This window comes from Mesocricetus auratus, unplaced genomic scaffold (assembly GCF_017639785.1).
Source record: "Mesocricetus auratus isolate SY011 unplaced genomic scaffold, BCM_Maur_2.0 Super-Scaffold_100006, whole genome shotgun sequence".
NCBI lineage: Eukaryota > Metazoa > Chordata > Mammalia > Rodentia > Cricetidae > Mesocricetus > Mesocricetus auratus.
In genome coordinates this window covers 91,186,535-91,207,723 of record NW_024429190.1, presented here as the reverse complement: position 1 = coordinate 91,207,723, position 21,189 = coordinate 91,186,535, and the positions used below count along the sequence as shown (strand labels likewise).

General features: G+C 39.2%; 1 long non-coding RNA gene and 1 pseudogene across 2 annotated transcripts in view; one reads left to right on the top strand and one right to left on the bottom strand.

Moving 5' to 3' along the window:
- LOC110342922 overlaps positions 1-21,189 on the top strand; it is a 112,437-nt gene that overhangs the window by 28,755 nt on the left and 62,493 nt on the right. The window contains exon 6 of one of the 2 annotated variants that reach the window (XR_002385108.2): positions 10,489-10,674. The exons of the other annotated variant lie outside the window; for it this stretch is intronic. This is a non-coding gene — a long non-coding RNA (uncharacterized LOC110342922). Of the gene's footprint in view, positions 1-10,488; positions 10,675-21,189 lie in introns of those variants that run through there. 2 annotated transcript variants of the gene reach the window in all.
- LOC101836134 lies at positions 5,153-7,812 on the bottom strand (annotated as a pseudogene).

Genomic DNA, 21,189 nt, shown 5'->3' with positions numbered 1-21,189 from the left:
GAGCTAAAATTCACAGTAATGGAATAGGCACCTGGGTTTCTCTTGAAACCAATTAGTCTCAGTGAGAACTTTGCAAAGTCATTTGTTACTGGCCTTCTTGAAGTGAGTTCTAGGAAAATATTCATGACTGAGAGTAGCACTCAGATTTAATATGGCAGTGTCCCGCCCACAGTCCTGGTCCCTTGCTTGTGTGCCGATAATTTCTCCTTCCTGCATCAACCAGGTTATCACAGCACAGCTAGAAAAGTATGGTGACATGACTTACACACATCAGGAGAACAGAGAATTGAGAATGTCCTCCTGTGGGAAGTAAGGATTCCCTTCTTATAACAATGAAATGAATTTCCTCTCAATAGCCTCAAGGGAGTGGCAGAGCAGTTGCTATGATTGTAGCCTATAGCAGAGGCTATGCGCCTTGGTGGAGAGTGTACCTGTGCAGGCTAGCGATGGGAGAGGGTACATAAGAGTGGAGGCCAATTCTTTGCTCTTTGCCATGGCATATCTCAGAATATATTAAAGAAAATTTCTTTTGATGAAGCTTTCCTGAGAACAGATCCAATTTCTGTGACTGGAGGCAAGACAGAGAGTATATGCACCCAGGAAATTATACCATGAGTCCTGGGATAGGGGCTGACAAACCAGAGCTCTAATCTCAGCAGCCAGAGAAGTGGGGTAGAGGTTTTGGCTGGTCTTTGTTATTGGTCACCCTGTTAAATTATCACCTTCTGAGTTGACTCCAATGCAGACAAAACATGGCCATTTGTAGATGCACAAGAAACTATTTGAGTGGAGTCTACAATTGTCAGTTTATCTTCATGTGCTGTTAGGATATTTGATCTCCTTGTCCATCTTCATGGGCTGGGCACATGAATTTTGTTTGCTAGGCAAATGTCCAAGAAGAGGTAACATACTTCATTCACATTCTGAAGGCTTTAAGAGGCAGTAGGCAGGGATAGAGCCTGTGTCCTTCCTGCCAGCTCTGGGTGGCATGGGATGATATAGGATGTATTTCCTTACTCTTGTGACCATGTTCTGGCCCTACATGTCCTCTCTAGCAGCAGGAAGGCTCTGGGGTGACCAGGCCGATTAATCTGGGCATTACAAACACATCACAAGGAGTCATCTTTTCTTCTCCAAAACCATTATGACCATTTGTTGGAGATGCTTTCTTTTTTCCATTGTATAATTTTGGCTTCTTTGTCAAAAAATAGGTGTTCAAAGGTGTGCCATATACATTAGGGTCTTTAATTAAATTTCAACGATCCACCTGTCTGTTTTTATGCCAATATCATGCTATTTTTATTACTATAGCTCTATAGGTGAGCTTGAAATCAGGGAGATGATAGCCCCAGAATTTCCTTCATTGTAAGTGAACTTTTAAGGTTCCCTGGGTTTTTTGTTTTTTTTTTCATATGAAGTTGAGTATTGTTCTTTCAAGGTCTGTGAAGAATTGTGCTGGGATTTTGATGGAGATTGCATTAATGTGTAATTGCCTTTGGTAAAATTGCCATTTTTACTATTTTAATTCTACCAATCCATGAACATGGGAAATCTTCCCATCTTCTGATATCTTCTCTAATTTTTTTCTGCAGACTTAATTCTTGTCATACAGGTTTTTCATTTGCTTGCTGAGAGTTACCCCAAGATATATTATATTATTTGTGGCTATTGTAAAGAGTGTTCTTTACCTGATTTCTTTCTCAGCCCATTTGTTCTTTGTATATAGGAGGGCTACCTATTTCTTTTAGTTAATGTTGTATCGAGTCACACCACTGAAGGTTTTTATCAGCTGTTAGAACTTCTTAGAATTTATGTATACTATCATATCATTGGCAGAAAGCAAAAGTTTGACTTCTTTCTTTCCAATTTTCATCCCCTTAATCTATTTTTTTGTCTTATTAACCTAGCTAGAACTTCTAGAAGAGAGTGGACAGCCTTGTCTTGTTCCCGATTTTAGTGGAATCACATTGAGTTTCTTCCCATTTAATTTCATGCTGGCTATCAGCTTGCTGAATATTGCTTTTATTATGTTTAGGAACATATGTTTATTATGTTGCTTGTGTCCCTGATCTCTCCAACACCTTTATTATGAAGCATGTTGGATTTTGACAAAAGTCTTTTCAGCACCTAATGCGATGATCATGGTTTTTTTTCCTTTCAGTTTGTTTATATGGTGGATTACATTGACAGATTTTTATATTTTGAACCATCCCTGCATCTCTGGGATGAAGTCTACTTGATCATGGTAGATGGTTTTTTTTTTGGTGTGTTCTTGGATTCAGATAGTATTTTATTGAGAGTTTTTTTGTATCTGTTGATATTTACTTTGTGACCCAGTATGTGGTCAGTTATTTAGAGATGATTCCATGAGGTGCTGAGTAGAAGGTATATTCTTTTGTGTTTGGGTGAAATAATCTGTAAATGTCCGTTAAGCCCATTTGAGTCATAACATCTGTTAGTTCTCTTATTTCTCTGCTGTGCTTCTGTCTGGGACACCTGTCCATTGGTGAGTGTTGGGTCTTGAAGTCTCCCACTATTAATGTGTGTGTTTGATGAGTTATTTAAGTTTCAGAATTTTTTCTTTTACAAATGTGGGTGCCCTTGCATTAGGGGTATAGATGTTCAGAATTGAGATTTTGCCTTAATGAATTTTTTCCCTTTGGTGAATATGCACTGCCCTTCTCTATATTTTTAAATTAATTTCAGTTTGAATCTATTTTGTTAGATATTAGGATAACTACATCAGCTTATTTCTTAGGTCAATTTGGTTGGAAAAGCCTTTCCCTCCCTCTTTTGCTGATGTAATGTTTGTGTTTGAAGTTAAGGTGTATTTCTTGTATGTAGCAGAAGGATGGATCCTTTTTTGTATCCATTCTGTTAGCCTGTGTCTTGTTATTGGTGAATTGAATCCATTGATACTAAGAGATATTAATGACCAGGGATTGCTAATTGCTGTTGTTTTTTGTTTTTGGTGGTGGTGATGGTGGTAGTGTGTGTGTGTGTGTGTGTGTGTGTGTGTGTGTGTTTCCCTTCTTTGAGGATTATCTATTGCCTTTAATTTTGTGGGTACACCTAACTTCCTTGAGTTAGAGTTTTCCTTCTAGTACTTTCTTTGGATAGGTATTACTTGAATCTGGTTTTGTCATAAAATAATCTTGTTTTCTCTTTATATGGTGATTGAAAGTTTTGCTGCATATAGTAGTCTGTACTGGTGTCTCTGGTCTCTTAGTGTCTGCAGAACATCTGTCTGGGACTTTCTGACATTTACGAGTCTCCACTGAGAAGTTGGGTATAATTCTGACAGGTCTGCCTTTACATGTTAATTGTCCATTTTCTATTGAATCTCTTAATTTTCCTTATTCTATATGTTTAGTGTTTTAATTATCATGTGGCATTCATTTCTGTCCAGTCTATTTGGTGTTCTGTAAGCTTCTTGTACCTTTGTAGGCCACCTTTGTAGGTACCTTTCTTAGGTTGGTAAAGTTTTCTCCTATGATGTTGTTGAATATATTTTCTGTGCCTTTGAGCAGAGATTCCTATTATTCTTATGTTTGACCTTTGCATGGTCTCCCAGATTTCCTGGATGTTTTGTGTTAATAATTTGTTTGGATTTAACATTTTCTTTGCCAGATGACTCAACTCTATCTTATCTTCAAGCCTGAGATCCTTCCATTTTTTGTATTCCGTTGGTTTATGTTTTCTTCAATTTTCTATCTCAGTTTTTTAGTCTTGAAACTTCCTTCACCTGTTCAGTTTTTTGTTTGGTTTTTCAAGACAGAGTCTCTCTGTATTGTTTGGGAGCCTGTTCTGGCACTCTGTAGACCAGGCTGGCCTCGAACTCACAGTAGTTGGTTTTTTTCTTGACTTTCTTTAAGGGATTTATTTCTTCCATTTCTTTTTGTTTGTCATTTCCTCAATTTCTTTAAGGGAGTGTTTTTCTTTCATCTTTAAGGTCCTCTATTATCATCATAAAGTCATATAACAGGCCATTTTCTTGTGCTTCAGCTGCATGAGAAGGTTCAGGTATTGCTGTTGTATGATTGCTAGGTTTGGATGGTGCCATATTTCCTTTTCTGTTACTGAATGTATTCTTACTCTAGCATTTACACATCAGGATTTGAGATGATCATAGGTTTAGGTGTTGCATTCCTATATTATTTGTTTCCTTTGTTGTCTTCTGTCCTGAATGACCAATGTTCTGGTGACTGGCAAGTATTAGGTCCAGTAGGATGCCTAAGCTGAGTTTTGTAGTGGTTTGGGTGCCTAGATCTAGCATATCCTCATGTCCTTCCAACTTATGTGGGCTGTATCTATGCCTGTGCAGTCTGTTCGAGTTGCAGGGAAAGGCTGGCCATAGAGGTGGGTGGGGTTGGGTGGTGTCAGAGTGTGTCTTGGGGAAAAGAATCCAGTGGGTGGCAGCAGCGGTGGTCCAGCCCAAAGGCTGTTCTTTCACCTTCTGGCCAGCTGGTGGAATGCTGCCAGAGTTGGGGGTAGGGCCAGCTGCCTTTTCAGTGTTGTGAAGGGGGGGGGAGAAGGGCCTAGGTCTTCTGGCCTTTCCAAATAGCATTTTTTAATGAGCATTTGTTTCTTTTTATCCACAAAACATAAGACTTACCTGTACTGTGTGATCTTCCCACTAGCTGCTTGGGTCCTGCTGCTGTCTCAGCCCCCAAATAACACACGAGACACTATGTCAATCATGAAGCTGTTGCTTTGATTTCCTATTGGCTAGCTCTGACTTAATTATTAACCCATAACTGCTAATCTAAGTAATTCTATGGGATCTTCTCTTACTGGAGAAAGGGTCTGGGCATGTTACTTCCCCTGCATCCTACATGGTGACACCTGTGCCTCTCTTTCCTAGAATCCTCCTGGATTCCTAGTCCCACCTATCTTGCTTCCCTGTTGGCCAACAGTGCTTTATTTACATATACACAGAAAAACTTCCCCCATCACTTAGCCCTCTGTTGAGACCCTTTTCTTTATGATTTTACAGACCTTGAGATGTATCAATTATAAAACATGTCAAAAAGAAAGCATCTTTAAGTACCATTTACATAAAGGTACTTTATGTAAGAGTTCTCTATAAAATCCATCAATGTAAAAAAAGACTTCGAAAGTGAATGTAAGGCATGTTCAGTTGTGATTAGAACTATTTTTGTCTTGTTGGAGACTTTTCTCTCCTCCAGTCCTGATTTCTCTTCGATTCTCTAGAATGTTCTGATAGATTTTCCCACCATCTCTCAGCACCATTCTGATACCTGTCGTCATCGCTTTTATAGCATAAGTGTTTTCTGCTCCTTTCCCTTGACTTGATCTTTTCTTCTAACACTTTCACTGTCCTGATTTCAGGTTCTTTGCTTCTTATTTTCAGAAAAAAAATCTCTTCTTTCTCGTTGCTTCTTCTTTAGCTCACTTATGCTTGTTTTCCAGCTCGCAGTGCATGTCTTGGCCTCGGCCATTCCCGGCTCTACTGTCACTATTTTCTTAGGAAGGAAGGCTTCAGTCCACCACGTACTTTGTTAGGGGATCTCTCCAGTTACCATTTCGTGAGCTGTGAGCTCTTGTGTGTGTCAGACCTTGCTCTGCCAGTCCTCCCTTCCTGGTGCCTTTGTTGGTCCCTTCCTCCTTCTCGCCTCCTGTCATGAGTCTGCTGGCCTCTGGCAACTTTCTCTACTTCTTCACTTCTGGCCTTCCCTCATTTCTTCTTTCTTGTATCTTTAGCTGAGGCAGAACTCTGAGTCCTGGAGGATGAGGAGTCGCTTCCTTCACTGGAAGAGTCTGAGCTGCTCTCGCTGCTGTCGGAGTCAGACTCTGAGGAATCGGACTCTGACGAGGAAGAGGACACTGAGGATGATGAAGTCAGGGGTTGTTTCTTTTGCTAGGCTTCGGGTTTCAGTACTGTGTTGACCTTGGGTGTATTTTTCAGATGCTCTCGCATTGTTAACCCCCCCCCCCCGAGACCTATGGAAGTGAAGAAGTTGATGGCAAAGTGGGTATTCTGTGGGTTATGTCGAGGTAATAGTCCTTCAAAGAATGGCTGTAGAGTTTCATCCTTTAACCTCTTATTAAGTTTAGGAAGACCCATGTCTTCACACACTTCCTAGAAAAGTATTTTGGTAAAAATTCTACCCGACGATGTGGTGGTTTCTTCACTTAACTCTATACATTCAAGAACATTCCACGGAAGTGAAAAGGTGAACAAGCACCTTAGCAACATTCCTCAGTTTGTTTCTAAGCGATGGATGGTATCATACTGTTCTTTGAATATACTTTCAAACGATTCCATGTATTCCTTTTTCAGCATGCAAAACCGCCTAGCTAACAAGCCAACAAGGTCCTTTTTTGGGCACAGCAATCAATTATCATGTTGCAGAGTTCTTTTGTTTGGCTCTCAGCAAACTCCGTTTTCAGCAACTTGTGTGCACAGTCTTCAAAATCTAAACTTGACTGAATAGCAAGGTATACTGTATGGCGAAATGAGACTAGGTTGGTTTCTGTTTTGTCATGAATAGTTGCTTTTTGTCCTCCCTCCTCCTCTTCTCCTTCTTCCTCCTCCTCATGTTCACTACTTCCAGCTTCTTGGTCTGTGTTTGAATCACTGTCTCCTTCATCAAGAATTTCCTTTTTAATAGCTTTGTACTTCTCTTCATTCTCCATAAAATTAGGATCCATCTTGAAAACATTGAGAATATCTTCTGGATTGTAATTGTCCTCCAAGGGGAGCATATGGGTAAATTGGTCATCCTCTTCCACTAAATCAAGTCCTTCTAGAAAAACAGGGTGGTCCTTGAATCCATCCTTCCACACAGCAAACATCACTTCAATCATGTACTGGACCCATTTGTCGATCTCAGACTCATGTAGAATGTTTCTCAGGCGTTCAAAGGTAGCATTGATTTTTCTTGGTGACACTTGGGTTAATTTGAGGCCACACTCCATGATAGCTACCTCAACACTGTCATCTGTTGGTTTCTCCAGCAGCAAAGTAAGCATTTCAAGGCACAGAACTTCATGTGCCACATTTTGGTTAATAAGATGAGCCAAAAATTTTGAAGCAGTCAGGCAAAGTTGCTTATCATTCCTTCGATATCCTTTCCGGAAATTAAGAATTAATCTCTTGAGGATTAATTCTCCAATCTGTGATAATTTTGAGTTGATTATTGCCACCAAAGCTGTATAAACATGAGTGAAGATTGGAGATGCACTCTGTGCCTGTAGAACAGACCTGGACAGCAGTCCTCTCCCTCTGACTATGTTTTCTTGAAGGAGCTCTTGGATAATGATACTTATATTGGAGATGTTAACCTTGTTAATGAGACCATTGATTGATTTCTTCAGTGCCTCCCAGCTCATTCTCTGGTAGGCTAAGCTGTTTTTGTCTGTGATCTGCTCCTGCATCATCCTGAGCTTTGCGGGAGGAATATATGCTTCCCCAGTTTTGGTGAGCAGTGGATCCTGCTCATCCTTCTTCTTCCTGCTAGGTTCTTCCTGAGTAGAACTCTGGATTACTGTTCCTTCTGGGCTCCTTCTTCCAGGAGACGGGGATTTCCGGGGCCTTTTCCGATCCACATCTCTTTCTCTTTCTCTCCCTTTTTGTCGGTCCTTACTTCGAGACTCCACACTGTCATCATAGGAATACTCTCTTCTTGAACGCTCATAGTCTGACCGGCTGTAATCAGAGTAATCCCGGGGGGACCTTTCTTGTTCTGAATATCTGTCTTCTGGAGAGGAGTTCCTGTGGTATGAATTGTGGCTCTCCCTTCTGTCGTGACCAGAGGAGTGCTTCCTGTATGCCACAATACTTTTCATTTTCTAGAGCCAGTTGATCAAATAAACGAGATTCCTCAAATTGGTTCAAGAAACATGTACTCAATGGTCTAGTTCCTTGACAGTTTTCTTTTTTTTTTGTCTCCACACTAATGTATTAGAATGAATATATAATGAAGGATTGCAGCTCAAATTCTAATTGGCTTTAAAAATAAAAACCCAGAGTCAGACATAGGGGTTAATGCTGAAAGATCAGAGAAGCAGAGCAGCCAGTCAGTAGCTCTTACCTCTACTGAATCCTAAGGGGTGATCCTGTCCCTATGAATCCTCTGAATTCTGTCTCTATGAAACTGAAGACTGAATGCCATGAGCTCCTGTCTCCTCCTGCCCTGTTATATCCCTTCCTACCTCTACCTCCTTAGTGCTAGGATTAAAGGCGTGTGACTCCCAAGTACTGGGATTAAAGGTGTGAGCCACCACAGCCTGGCTTGGTTTCTTTTTGAGAGTGGATCAATCTAGTATGGTCCAGGATGGCCTTGAACTCATAGAGATATGACTGCTCTGCCTCCTGAGTGCTGGGATTCAAGGTGTATGCCACCACTGCCAGGCTTCTATGGTTAACTAGTGACTTAGCTCCACACTCTGATCTTCAGGCAAGCTTTATTTGTTAGATCACAAACAAGATATCAACACAAGGGATGTATCACACTGGCTTACAGGATGTGATTTGGATAGTCCAAAAACAGTGCAAGGCCAGCCTGGTCTACATAGTGAGTTCCAGGCCAGCAAAGACTACATAGTAAGACTCTCAAGAAAAAAAAAAAAAGAAAAAAAGAAAAAGAAAAAAAAAAACCCACAAAATGCAAAACAGAGCAAACAAACAAAAGAATAAAAACCCCAGAGCTGGTCCTATACTAATGTATTAGAGTTTCTAAAGTAAAGACTTGATAGAATGAATAATGAGGGATTGCAGCTTGAATTCTAATTGGTTTTAAAAATAAAATCCCGTAGTCAGACATAGGGGTTAATGCTGAAAGATCAGAGAAGCAGAGCAGCCAGTCAGTAGCTCTTACCTCTACTGAATCCTCAGATTTAAGGGGCGATCCTGTCCCTGAATTCTGTCTCTGTGAAACCGAAGACTGAATGCCATGAACTCCTGTCACCTCCTGCCCTGTCCCCTTCCTGCCCCTACCTCCATAATGCTAGGATCAAAACAAACAAACAAACAAACAAACAAACAAACAAACAAACAAACCCAACCAATATTTTCCTTAGCATTTTCATCAGTGTTTATCACCTATTTTTGTGCTATACTTCTCTCCAAACCTTGTTCATTGCTTTTCTGCCCATAATTTTGTTCCTGAATTTTCCTCCTGGATTTTTTGTAGAATTTTTTTGGCAGGTCTGCTCACCTAGGATTTTTACTTTATTTTTCATTCAGCTTTTTATGCTTGACTTTCCACGTAGTCGTTGATCACAACTTTTGTGCCTACATTTTTTAACCTGAAGTTAATTTTTCTAGTCTTGGTCTGCTATTTTTTGCCCACATGTTTTGCAGTATATTTTACCAGGTTTTTTTTTTTCAGGTGGCCTACCTGGCCAGACATTTTTATTGAATTTTCAACCTGGACTTTTAGCCCAGCCTTTTCACCTAGGATTTTAAAGAGGATTTTTCATCCTGTTTTGTGTCATACATTTTATCAACTGGATTTTTTCTCCCATGAATTTTTGTACTGACATTTCCCCCAGTATTTGGTAGGATATTTCACCTACCATTGTGCTGTACTTTTGGCCAAGATTTTGCATCAGCTCCTGAAATTGTATTTTTTGCATGGACTATTCTGGTAAGTATTTGGCCTGACTTTTACGCACAGAATTTTCACCCTGCATTTTTTTTTCAGGAGTTTTCATCCTGCCTTTGTACTATACCTTTTATCTTGACTTGGATCATAATGGATGTACCCATATTCTTAGCAGATTTTCTCTTGTTTATGGCCTGAATTTTTTGTTCAGCATTTTCACCTAACCTCATTAGCAGGACTTTTTCAAAGCAACCTTTTCCCTAGCCATTATTCCCAGGTATTTTTCTTGTTTTTTTTTTTTTTTTTTTGTCCTGGCTTTTCTCCTGGCAATTTTACATAAATTTTCACCTGGGTTTGTGCAGGACTTTTGGCCTAGATTTTCTTTCTCCTGGGTATCATGTGCCTATTTATCATTCAATTTCTCTCCTAAATTTTTGCTCCTGCATTTTCACCTCCACCTGTTCACCTTACATTTTTCCAGTATATGTCAAAAGGCTTTGGAGATAGGCTTTTTGCCTAGAATTTACTCTCAGCTTTTCTTCCCATATTATTGGCATGATTTTTTCTCCTGGATTTGTGACTTAAGTTTTTTGCTCATACTTTGTGTGTGTGTGTGTGTGTGTGTGTGTGTGTGTGTGTGTGTGTTGTATTTTTGGCTTCAGTAGAAGTATGCTGGGTTTTGCCATTGGGACCCCTTGTGGTGTTTTAGCCATTTCTTGTTCTAGCCCTAACCACAGAGCTCACCCTAACCCTAATGTCCTTATGCAGTGCAACAACAATGATGCTGGGATTTCTTGTAAATAATCACCAATCCCCTTATAATACTCTCTGTGAAATGTGTTGTTATAACAAAATTCTTGTTATTGTGAAAATACTATCATTTTCACTCTGTTGTATTCTTTTTTACTTCACTTAGGAGTTTATGCTCTGCTCTTCCAATCAAGCAGCTTGAGAGATGTATGAGTAATTCTTTCCAAACAGTACTATTGTTAAGAGCACTGACTGTTCTTCCAGAGGTCCTGAGTTCAATTCCTGGCAACTACATAGTGGCTCACAACCACCTTGAATGAGATCTGGTGCCCTCTGCTGGCATGCAGGCAGAAGACTGTATACACAATAAAAAAAAAAAAAAAGAAAAAGAAAAGAGCACTGACTGTTCTTCCAAACAGCACTAAACACATTTAGTTTTCTGTGCAGTAGAAGCTTTTTTTTTTGCACAGGCGCCACCATGTGGTGTTTTAATCAAAGGTGTGTGTGTGTGTGAGTGTGTGTGTGTGTGTGTGTGTGTGTGTGTGTGGTTTCTAATGAAGTCACTATGTCACTGAAGTTACAGTACTTATACTCATCTCTGATGTTCTTCTCTTGTTCTAACCCTAAAGCTAAGTTCAACTTAACCCTAACGCCCTTATGAAATGCAGCAACAGTAAAGACCTGTGCTCTGATTTCATGTAAATAGTCACCACTCCCCGTAGTGTACTTCTTTGTGAGAAGTGTTGTTTTAACAAACTTCTTGCTGTTAGAAAAGGGTTTCCTTTTGCTTTTTAAAAACTCACATTGCTTGGAAATGTGTATTTTTTTCTCTTAATGCAAGGAGTATTCTAAGTGAAATTGACCACATTGTTGTAAATGGGTAATTGTAATTATATTGTAATTATATGTAATGATATTATATTATGTATGCATATAGTAATGTGTATATATGTATGAAATAATATATAATGCACATATTATATAAAATATGGTATGCATCACAGTAGTTAGAAATGTGACATCTGCATCTTTCCTAACGTAGAAACTTTAGACATGTGTGATAAAAGTTTTCAAACTTTTGTAAATAATAATCAGTTTCATTATAGTAGAAGTACGTTGGGTTTTGCAATGTTTTTGTCACTTGTGAGTGTGTTTTCTAAAGGTGAGGCTGTGTACTGGTAATGACACAGACACCCATCTTCTGCTCTCCCATTCCATTCCTGTCACCATGTGAACTCTAACTCTAACCAGAATACCCTTGTGCAGTGCTACAATAATCTGACCTTGTTTCTTATACTAAATCACCACCCCACTTGCTGTAATTTTCTGTGTGGTTCACTGGTTTAAAAAGTTATTGTGGCTCTCTCTCTCTTTCTTTCTCTCCTTCTCCCTCTCTCTCTCTCTCTCTCTCTCTCTCTCTCTCTCTCTCTCTCTGTCTCTCCCTCTTTCCTCTCTCCTGCTGCTCCTTTCAACCCCCTACCTTTCCCCCTTTTTATGATCCCTTTCCCTAACTAAAAAAACCCTAAAAAGTTATTGTGCTTTTAAAATATAACCTTTTTCAATGTTTTCTAAAAGTGCAGTTTACATAGGAATCTATCATCTGCTCTTCTCATGCACGTAATTATGGGGACATATCAGATCGCCTTTACAAACCATTAGTGTTTGCTTTTGTAGCAGTACATTGGGCTTTCAAACATGCCATTGAATAGTGTTTTAGCCACTTGAGCATGTTGCTTTCTAAGGATCTCTGTGCTGCTAAAGTTACAGATATTTACAATGTTCTATCATATTACTTTTTTGATCTAACCCTAACCTTAACACTAACCCTAACTCTAATATTATTAAACAGTGCAATAACAGTAGAATCAGGTGCTCTGCTTTCTTGTACCTAATCACCACTTTCCTTAAAGTGCTTCTCTGTAAGGTGCGCTGTGATGACAAGAGTTCTTACTGTTCTAAAAGTACTACCCTTTTCACTCTTTTATAATAACCCACTTTACTTACGGATGCATCATCTGCTCTTGCAAAGCAAGCAAATTCAGACATGTATGGGAACATGTTTACAACTGCTGCAAAAGGGATTTAGTTTTTCCTACATGGGAAAACAAGGGTTTTTGACCATACAGCCTATGCAATGTTTTAATCGTTTGTATGTGTGTTTTCTAAAGTTTTATCACTGTGTGCTGCTGAAGTTGCAGATACTTACTTCTAATGTTCTATCATATTCCTTTCTTGTTCTAACCTACCCTTAATGCTGACGTTAACTCTAATGTCATTATGCAGTGAAAGAATAGTAAACTCACGTGGTGTGCTTTCCTGTAAATGGTCACCATGTCCCTTGAAGTGCTTTCTGTAAGCTATTGTAACAGGGTTCTTGCTATCAATTTCCCTCAGTTTTTTAAAAAATTCACATTATTTAGATATGTAAGATGCATCCTTGTGGCACAAACAACTTCAGAGATGTATGAAAAATCGTTTCAAATCAATCCTAACCTTTTCAAACTAACCCTATCCCTAACTGTAACCCTACCTCTACCTAATGGCTTCGTGCCACTGCTTCACGTGCCCTGTTCTCTGTGGAAAAACAAAACAAAACAATTCTTGCTGTTTGCACTATTTTTTTGATTAATGTGCTTTACATGAGAACATAAACACAGATGTTCTGATGCAAGCAACCTCGTAGTAGTAGAAAAAATAGTTATTTTCCCTCTGAATTGGATTGAGGATTCCATGCTATAGAAGTACAATGATTTTTGCAAATATGCCTAGATTTATACAATGAAAAAGTTTCAATTCACTGTGAGGGGAAATAGGAATTTCTGCTGTATGAGTGCAATGGGTTTTGCAAACATGCCAATCTGGCTTGTTTTATTTCTGCATGTGCTTATTGAGACTGTCTTGCTGAAGCTACAAATTCTTATGCTTGATCCCCTATCCCTCACGGTCTTCTAACCCTGACTGACGCTGACCCTATCCTTGTGCTGTGTTCTAGTATTAAACCCATGTTTCCTGCTCTCTTTGAAAACACAGTTCTTGTTCATGTAAAATAATGCCATTTTCATTTTTTCTTTCTTTTTAAACAAATATGCTTTACCTAGGAATGTAGGTACAGCTCTTCTCATGCAAGCAATTTCAGTTTTGTAAAATGAAGATAGTCCATTTCACTCTGAAGTGGGTTCTGGGCTCTCTGCAGCTTAGGTACAATGATCTTGCAAATATGCCACTGTAACTTGTTTTCTTAACTCATGATAAGTGTGTTTCCTGAAGATGACAAAATGTCCTGTCAATGTCAAGGATTCCTGCATTCATCTTTTATTCCTTTCATGATTTTCTAACCCTAACACTAGCCCTCGGCCTAATCTACACCCTAACATTCTTGTGCAGTGCTCCAATATTAAATTCGTGTTTCATGTTCACTTGGCAAAAAAGTTATTGCTTCTGTAAAATTACAAGTGTTTTCACTATTTTTTTAAACAAAGCTGATTTACATAGGAGCATAAATACAGTAATGGTGATGAAGCAGCTTCAGAGTAGTAGGAGGAAAGCAGTCACTTCTCTCTAAATGTGATTTAGGATTCTCTGCAGTAGGACTACAATAACTACAATAATTTTTGCAAATATGCCATGCTTACTTATTCTCCTCGTGTGTGTGTGTGTGTGTGTGTGTGTGTGTGTGCGTGTGTGTGTGTAATTATGTGTGTGTGTTAAGACTGTCTGGCTAAAGGTACCCATACTAGTATGCTAATAACTTATTCCTCTCATGTTCTTCAAGCTTTAGCCCTACCCAACCCCTAGTGATTTTGTGCTGTGCTCAAAAATGAACTCATGTTACTTGCTTTCTTGGTAAACAAAGTTCTTGCTGCTGTAAAAGCCCTGCTGTTTTTACTGTGCTTTCACAAACCAGCTTTACCTAGAAACACACATATAGCTACTGTAATACAAGAACCTCATAGTTGTAGGAAGAGAACCATCAGAATGGGATTTCGTTTTCTCTATAGTATAAGTACATTGGTTTTGCAAATATTGCACTATGACTTGTTTTGTTCACTCGTGTGTGTGTTTTCCAAAGATGGCATTCTGTGCTGTTAAAGTAACATTGTCTTACCCTGGGATCTTCTATTCCTTTCATGTCATTCTAACCCTAACTCTCTAACCTTGGCTCTGACCCTGACAATAACCCCGACCCTAACCCAGTAAGGCAAATCAAGTCGGGGCAAAGCAATGGGCAAAGGCCTGCAAGGCACAAGGCATGGGACGACCTGGCAAGGACCGAGGCATGCTGAGGGAGAATATGCACCAACTTGCAGTAAAGCGTGCCATAAAGGACAGTGAGACACATGGTGTGCAACAAGGGGCAAGTGCAAGGCGCATGCAAGGGAAGGTGTGGCCATGTGAGGAGACACAGATCGCCAGGCACAAGATCGCCAGGCAAGGTGTGGCAGAGTGCAAGGCACCCAGCAGGGCAGGACACGAGGCCCAACAAGGGGCACAGCAAGGCATAGCCGGGCACAGCTAAAGAAAGTGAAAGCTGTATTGCAATGTGTGGTTACACATGCATTTCAGCGCAAGAAGGCGTGGCAAGGTAAGGAAAGGCCCAAGGTGAGGCAAGGCCAGGTCCAACAAGGCACAGGACTTTCTGTGAGTCTGAAGGCATTTGTTCTCGTTAAATCTCATAACATTCTAATCTTCTAAAAAGAAGAATCTTTAAAAAACAAAAGAACACACTTAAATCACCTCAAAGGGACAAGCTTTAGTCTACATACATGTCTGTTAAAATTTGACTTTCACAATAGAAAAACAGATCCCCCAACTTAGCCTGCCAAATATTAGTTATTGATTTCTTTGTGATGTTTGTAGATGCTTGAAGTTTACCCATTAATCCTTTATTAGCCTACCTGGAAATCTGTGGGGCTCTAATAAAAACTGTTTTATCCAGAACTTGATTTCTTCAGTCAATGAGGGGTGCTTTTACACTTAAAAAGAATGGATGTCTCAGACAGAGAGGAGAGAAGTGGCAGCGGGTGTCAAAGACAATGCATAGAAAGAAGGAGCTGGCATGATGTTGTAATACCATACTTGGAAGCAGAAGCAGGGGAATTGCCAGAATTTCAAGGCCTGCCTCAACTACACAGTGAATCCCAAAAGGCCAGGGCAACAAGTGAGATCTTGTCTCAAAACAAATGAACAAACCAACCAACCCACAAGATACATAGATTACTCTCAAAATATATTTTGTTATCTTAAAGTTTCATTAAAATTCTTGTGTGGCTGATTTCAGAAGTGATAACTGTGTTTTCATCTGTACCAATGACCCCCATTTGCTGTTAGCATGCTGAAACCTTGAATCACTATCCTGAGAGCCCAGTAAAATAATTGACTTCTGAAATGGCTACATGATAAAATGCAATTCAGTGAATAAATTAATACAATGAATAAACTATAGATGAATTGAAACATAAACGAATGAAACCTTGATGTAATATGCCTTCAAATGTTTGGGGGGTGTTGCTGCTATTAAATTGACTTCAGTTAAATGAATTAAAACGGAAATGAATTTTAAATGCTTCATTATTCATTAATGTACTTCAGTGCATCATTAATCAATTTGAGATCACTCAAGCCCATAAGGACCTATTGGTAAAAGCTGATAAAGTGTGAGGAATGGCTTTTATGAAAAGTCAACCGACTACAGTAATTTTCCTTAAAAGGCATTAAGGTCAAGTCTATCGGACATAAAGTGTCTTTTCCTCAAACTTTTAGTAGGAGGAATTATTTTCGTGTATAGATGTAATTGCACTTCATAAATCTGTACTGTGGTGGTTTGAGTAAGAATGACCCCCACAGGCTCATGTTTTTGAAGGCGTGGCCGTTAGGGAGTGATGCTACTTAACAGGGATTAGAAGTGTGGCCTGACTGGAATAGGTGTGACCTTGAGGAAGAAATGTGTCACTGGCAGTGGGCTTTGGGGTTTGGAATGCTCAAGTCAGACCCATTGTCTCTCCTGCCTGCTGCCTGCAGATCCAGATGTAGAACTCACAGCTACTCTCTAGCACTGTCTCAGCCCATGTGTCATCATGTTTGCCGCCATGATGAGGAAGGACTAAGCCTACCAGTTAAATGCTCTCCTTTTAAGAGTTACCATGATCATGATGTCTCTTCAGAGTCGTAGAACGTTGATTAAGAAAAGTACTTAATAAATTTAACATGAAATGGAAGACACTTCTCTATCTTCTAGAACCCCAAATTTCTCACCCAGAGGAAACTAAGCAAATGAGAGATTTCCCTAATTAAGGGACAATTTAGAACTCTCTCTGTAGTGTTTTTGCACATTTGGCCTTTGAGAGTTGAAGCTGTACATAATGAAATCACAGGGAGTTTAAAAAAAACTTAGATATGAAATGCTACTGGTTCATTTTTTTGAACACTTATTCTACAATTAGTTTCTGTTTGGGAAGTTGTAGAGTCTTTGGAAGGTGGGTATAGCTGGAAGAAACATGTTACTAAAAGGCAATAGATGTAGTTAGCTGGATTTATGTAAATGTAAGAGGCATGCATGAAGCAGTATTGGAGGTTTGTTCTAATCCAGACAGCAACCTCACTGAGGTAAAGCAATGAGCAGCAGGGTCAAGTGGGCTGTGTATAAACTTGTGAACACAAAGCCCAAGAGAATTTGAAAACCTTGGATATTAGAGGTGGGAGATACAAGGTGTGTTTGCCAAGAAATAAACTGTCCAAATAATATGCCTTCCTAGTAAAAAAATAAGGAGAAGAGTTGGCTTCAGGCAGAAAATTCCCTAATTTATGTACATTTTAGACAGCTTCTTTTACAAATCCTGTCATCCTTAAATCTATTTTAAGTCCAGGCTCTAGCCTACACATTGAATGATTTAAACAGAGTACACCAGCATTGTTTTTGAATAGTTCTTACTCCATTTCATCTTGCCTATCTGGCAAAGTTTTGTTTTCTCAAGAAGAGAACTGGCCAGTCAGTGGTGGCCCATGTCTTTAATCCCAGCACCCAGGAGACAGAGACAGGTGGATCTCTGTGAGACTGAGGTCAGCCTGATCTGCGGAACAAGTTCCAGGACAGCTAGAGCTATACACAGAGAAACCCTGTCTCAAAAAACAAAAACAAAAACAAAAACAAACAAAACAAGAGAACTGGAGGCTTCAAAGTAGACCAGGACTTAACATTTGTTGTTACCTCATGATGCCCTTTTGAACTACTTGTTAGACGCATGTTCTTTTGGGATGGGCCTAATGGCTGGTCACTTGTGATGAACATACATTTACATAGAAGCAATTCTAAGTTTTGATGATAACTAATAGACTTGATTAGCTCTCTGCCCAACTTTGGAAGCCAATGCCCTTAGCTTAATTCTACTTTGTGTGATTTACTTTTCCCCAAACTAATTTGTTAGTAAATAATGTATAATGCTAATGCTATCACTGAATTTCTTGTACACCAAGCTTGTCTAATAGAGGGGCTATGTGGACTGCAGGTAATTTACCTGATGGGATAGGGTCTGTTGGAAACTAAAGGACACTGCCAAGAATGCTGGATGCTAGACAAAGCTGCAGGGTTTTGGTACTTGTTTTTCTGGGTTTTGGCCGTGTTTCAACCCACTCTTGTCTCTTTGCCCTCCTGTTCCTACCTGTGTGTCACTGAAGACTAGAGAATACAATCTTCTCATTGATTTCATATGGGCTCTGAGTTAAGAGAATTGAAACTTGGAGGAGGTTTGGACTTTGAACAGTGTTGACATTGTAAGACTGTAAGGGTATGTTTGAAATTAGATTGCTTCTCACATTATGAGGTGGCCATGAGAGTGTGGAGGCCATATGTAGGTAGAAGTTCATGGTTTGGATGTAAAATAAGCCCATAGACTCATGTGTTGAAATGCCTACTACTAAAGTTATGACGCTACTTTGCGGGGTTATGGAAACTTAGAACAATGTTAGGTACTCTGCTCTACCACTTTTCGCCTCATTCCTTTGAGATCATGTCTTTCACTGAACCTAGAGGAAGGTCGGTGGCCAGAAAACCCCAGTGTCTGTGTCTACCACACATCATGCTGGGGTTATAGGCCACACCCAAACTTTTCATGAGTTCTGGTGGTCCTGACTCAGGTCCTCGTTCTTGTACAGTAGGCGTTCTTACCCACAGAACAGTCTTCCCAGCCCCAAATTACTCTTTCAGGCTTGTAAGCATACAGCCCCTCGGCTGAGATTGAGCAAGCAGCAGTGCCTCTGAGTCCGCTGTAACTGAGATGAATGATGGCGACAGTGGACTGAAGGATGCTGCTGTGCTGATCTTTTGTCATAATTGTCCCTGGTTCTTCTACGAGAAATATAAAATAAACAAACAATAGAGAATAAAATTAATGTTCAGGCAATAAAATGATCATGTGAATATAAACAAAACTGAAGAAGTTTCTTCTCAAAAGAACTATGACCATTAAACCTGGTCTCTCTCTCTCTGTCTCTCTCTGTCTCTCTCTGTCTCTGTCTCTGTCTCTCTCTCTGTCTCTCATTACATGCAATCAATACAGAGACCTGTGCTTCCAATATAGGTTACTAAGCTATTCCTGCTCACACTTTAGAATAGTCCACTCTTAGAGGTTTAGTTCTCACTGAACAAGAGCCAGAAATCTCATAAGTGGGGAGAAGTTAGCATCTGGGATTCTCCCTGCAGTGTCACCCAAGAAGCTGTGAGAATCTCGATCCCTCTTGTTACTTCCTATATCAAGTGCATCACAACTGCAAAATTTCATCAGGCCCATCAAGTGAGTTACTCTGTTTCCTCAGGGTAAAATGCTTAAGGTTAAACTAGCTCTCATTAGTGAAGAAGTTGTTATTTCTTGTCACTTGGAGGCAGCTTTTTTGAAATAAATACAAACTAAAGAGGAGGATGTGAAAAGCAAAGCCCATAAGACATAACAATTCCTTAGGTCTAGCTGTAATTGAAAACCTGGACTTATATATATAAAAATTTTTAATTTAAATATAAATTAGAAACAAGGTTGCTTCACATGTCAATTCAAACCTGGACTTTTTTTTGTTGCAAGAGCAAATTCTGAACTATATAGCTTTATGCTGTTTGCAAAGAACTTTAAAAGTTTATTTGTGCATGTGCATGTCTGTATGTGCATGTGTGTGTATATGTGTGTACATCTCTCTCTTTCTGTTTGTGTGTGTGTGTGTGTGTGTACATGAGAGGGCTGGAGAGACAGCTCAGTAGTTAAATGGTGCTGTTCCAAAGGACCAGAGGATCAGAGTTCTGTTCCCAGCATCCACAATTACAACTGCCTGCAATTATGGTTTCAAGAGTATCAATGCCCTCTTCTGGTTTCCATGAGCAACCATACGCATGTGCATATGAACACATAGACATAGACACAAATCCATAAAAAATTCTTAAAAAGTTGCCTAATGATGGCTGTTGAAGAAATGTCTCTTTGTTGCTTGTTGCTTGAAAGTCTTCCTCCTGGTCATAGCATGTGCAGATGTTTCTAAATATCTCATTGTTCTCTAGAATTCAGCTTCTAAATTAAATTATATACTGTATGGGTCCATTTTAATTGATTTATTTGATCATCCATCCACTCATCCAACCATTCATATCTGATTTCCCCCCTACAGCTATAGAGCAGCTTGTGGGAAATATATATAAGGAAGCACAGTGCTTTGCAACTATGTTCTAACATAGCAACAAACTTGGCAAAAATGATCCATGTTCAGATTGTCTGTCATTTTTGTGGTTTCTCTAAAATTCAGCATTTAGTGAGTCTTGGGGATGATAAGACTAGAGTAGTATACAATGGTTTGCTTTTTAAAAACAGTTTTGTTTTATTTTTGTGTGCATGTGTTTTTGTATGTGTGCACATACTTGTTTGTGAAAGTGAGTGTACTGCCCACAGTCTCCAGAAGAAGGTGTTAAATCTTAACCTGGAGTTACAGCCGGAAGCTAAACACATTTGTGCTAGCAAGTGAACTGAGGTTCTCTGGAAGGGTGGTGATCACTGACTGATTCAGCTCTGCAGCTCCATGGCATACAACATTTCTAAATACATTTTAAAAAGAAATGATGTGACAGACTTTTATGATCCTCCATGGAAGGCCTCACCCTTTCTATGAAGCAGAAGAGGGATGAGATGTGGGTCAGTTGGGGTTATGTGAGTATGGGAGGGAAGGGGAACTGGGATTGATATATAAAATAAGATTGTTTCTAATTTAAATTAAAGAAAGAAAATGCTATACTGAAACTCAAACTTGTATGCTAACTTAAAAATATATCAATAAAATCTAAAAGAGCATTGCATTTTTTAAATAAAATTTCATCTATTTCATAGCAAAAATTATTATTTTTATTTTATGTGTATGCCTGCATATATAGATATGTTTTACCTGCATGCCTGATGCCTGTTGAGGCCAGAAGACGGAACTGGAATTCCAGACAGTTGATAGCTGCCATGTGGGTACTATGAATTGAATTCAGGTCCTTTGGAAGAAGAAGTACCCTTAAACACTGAGTCATCTTTCCATCCCCTAAAATTTTAAACAATGCAATCATTAACATATATATTAAGTAATATAGGGAGTCCCAGTTAAAAAATGCCCAATTAGTAAAACAAAAATAACAGCAGTTCTAGGGGTAGTTCAAAAAGAGCAAATTGTATCAGAAGGAAAAATGTCCATATTTACAAAAGTTATAATTGCAAAAATGTGACAATTTGTTTACTATTAATTGGTAAATTTGCTTTTGTCTTTGAAGGATGCCAAAGCAATATAAGAATGTTTGCTACATAATTCTCAATAGGACAGAAAGAAACAGAACATAATTACTTCTGTGCAGCAGCACCTGTTC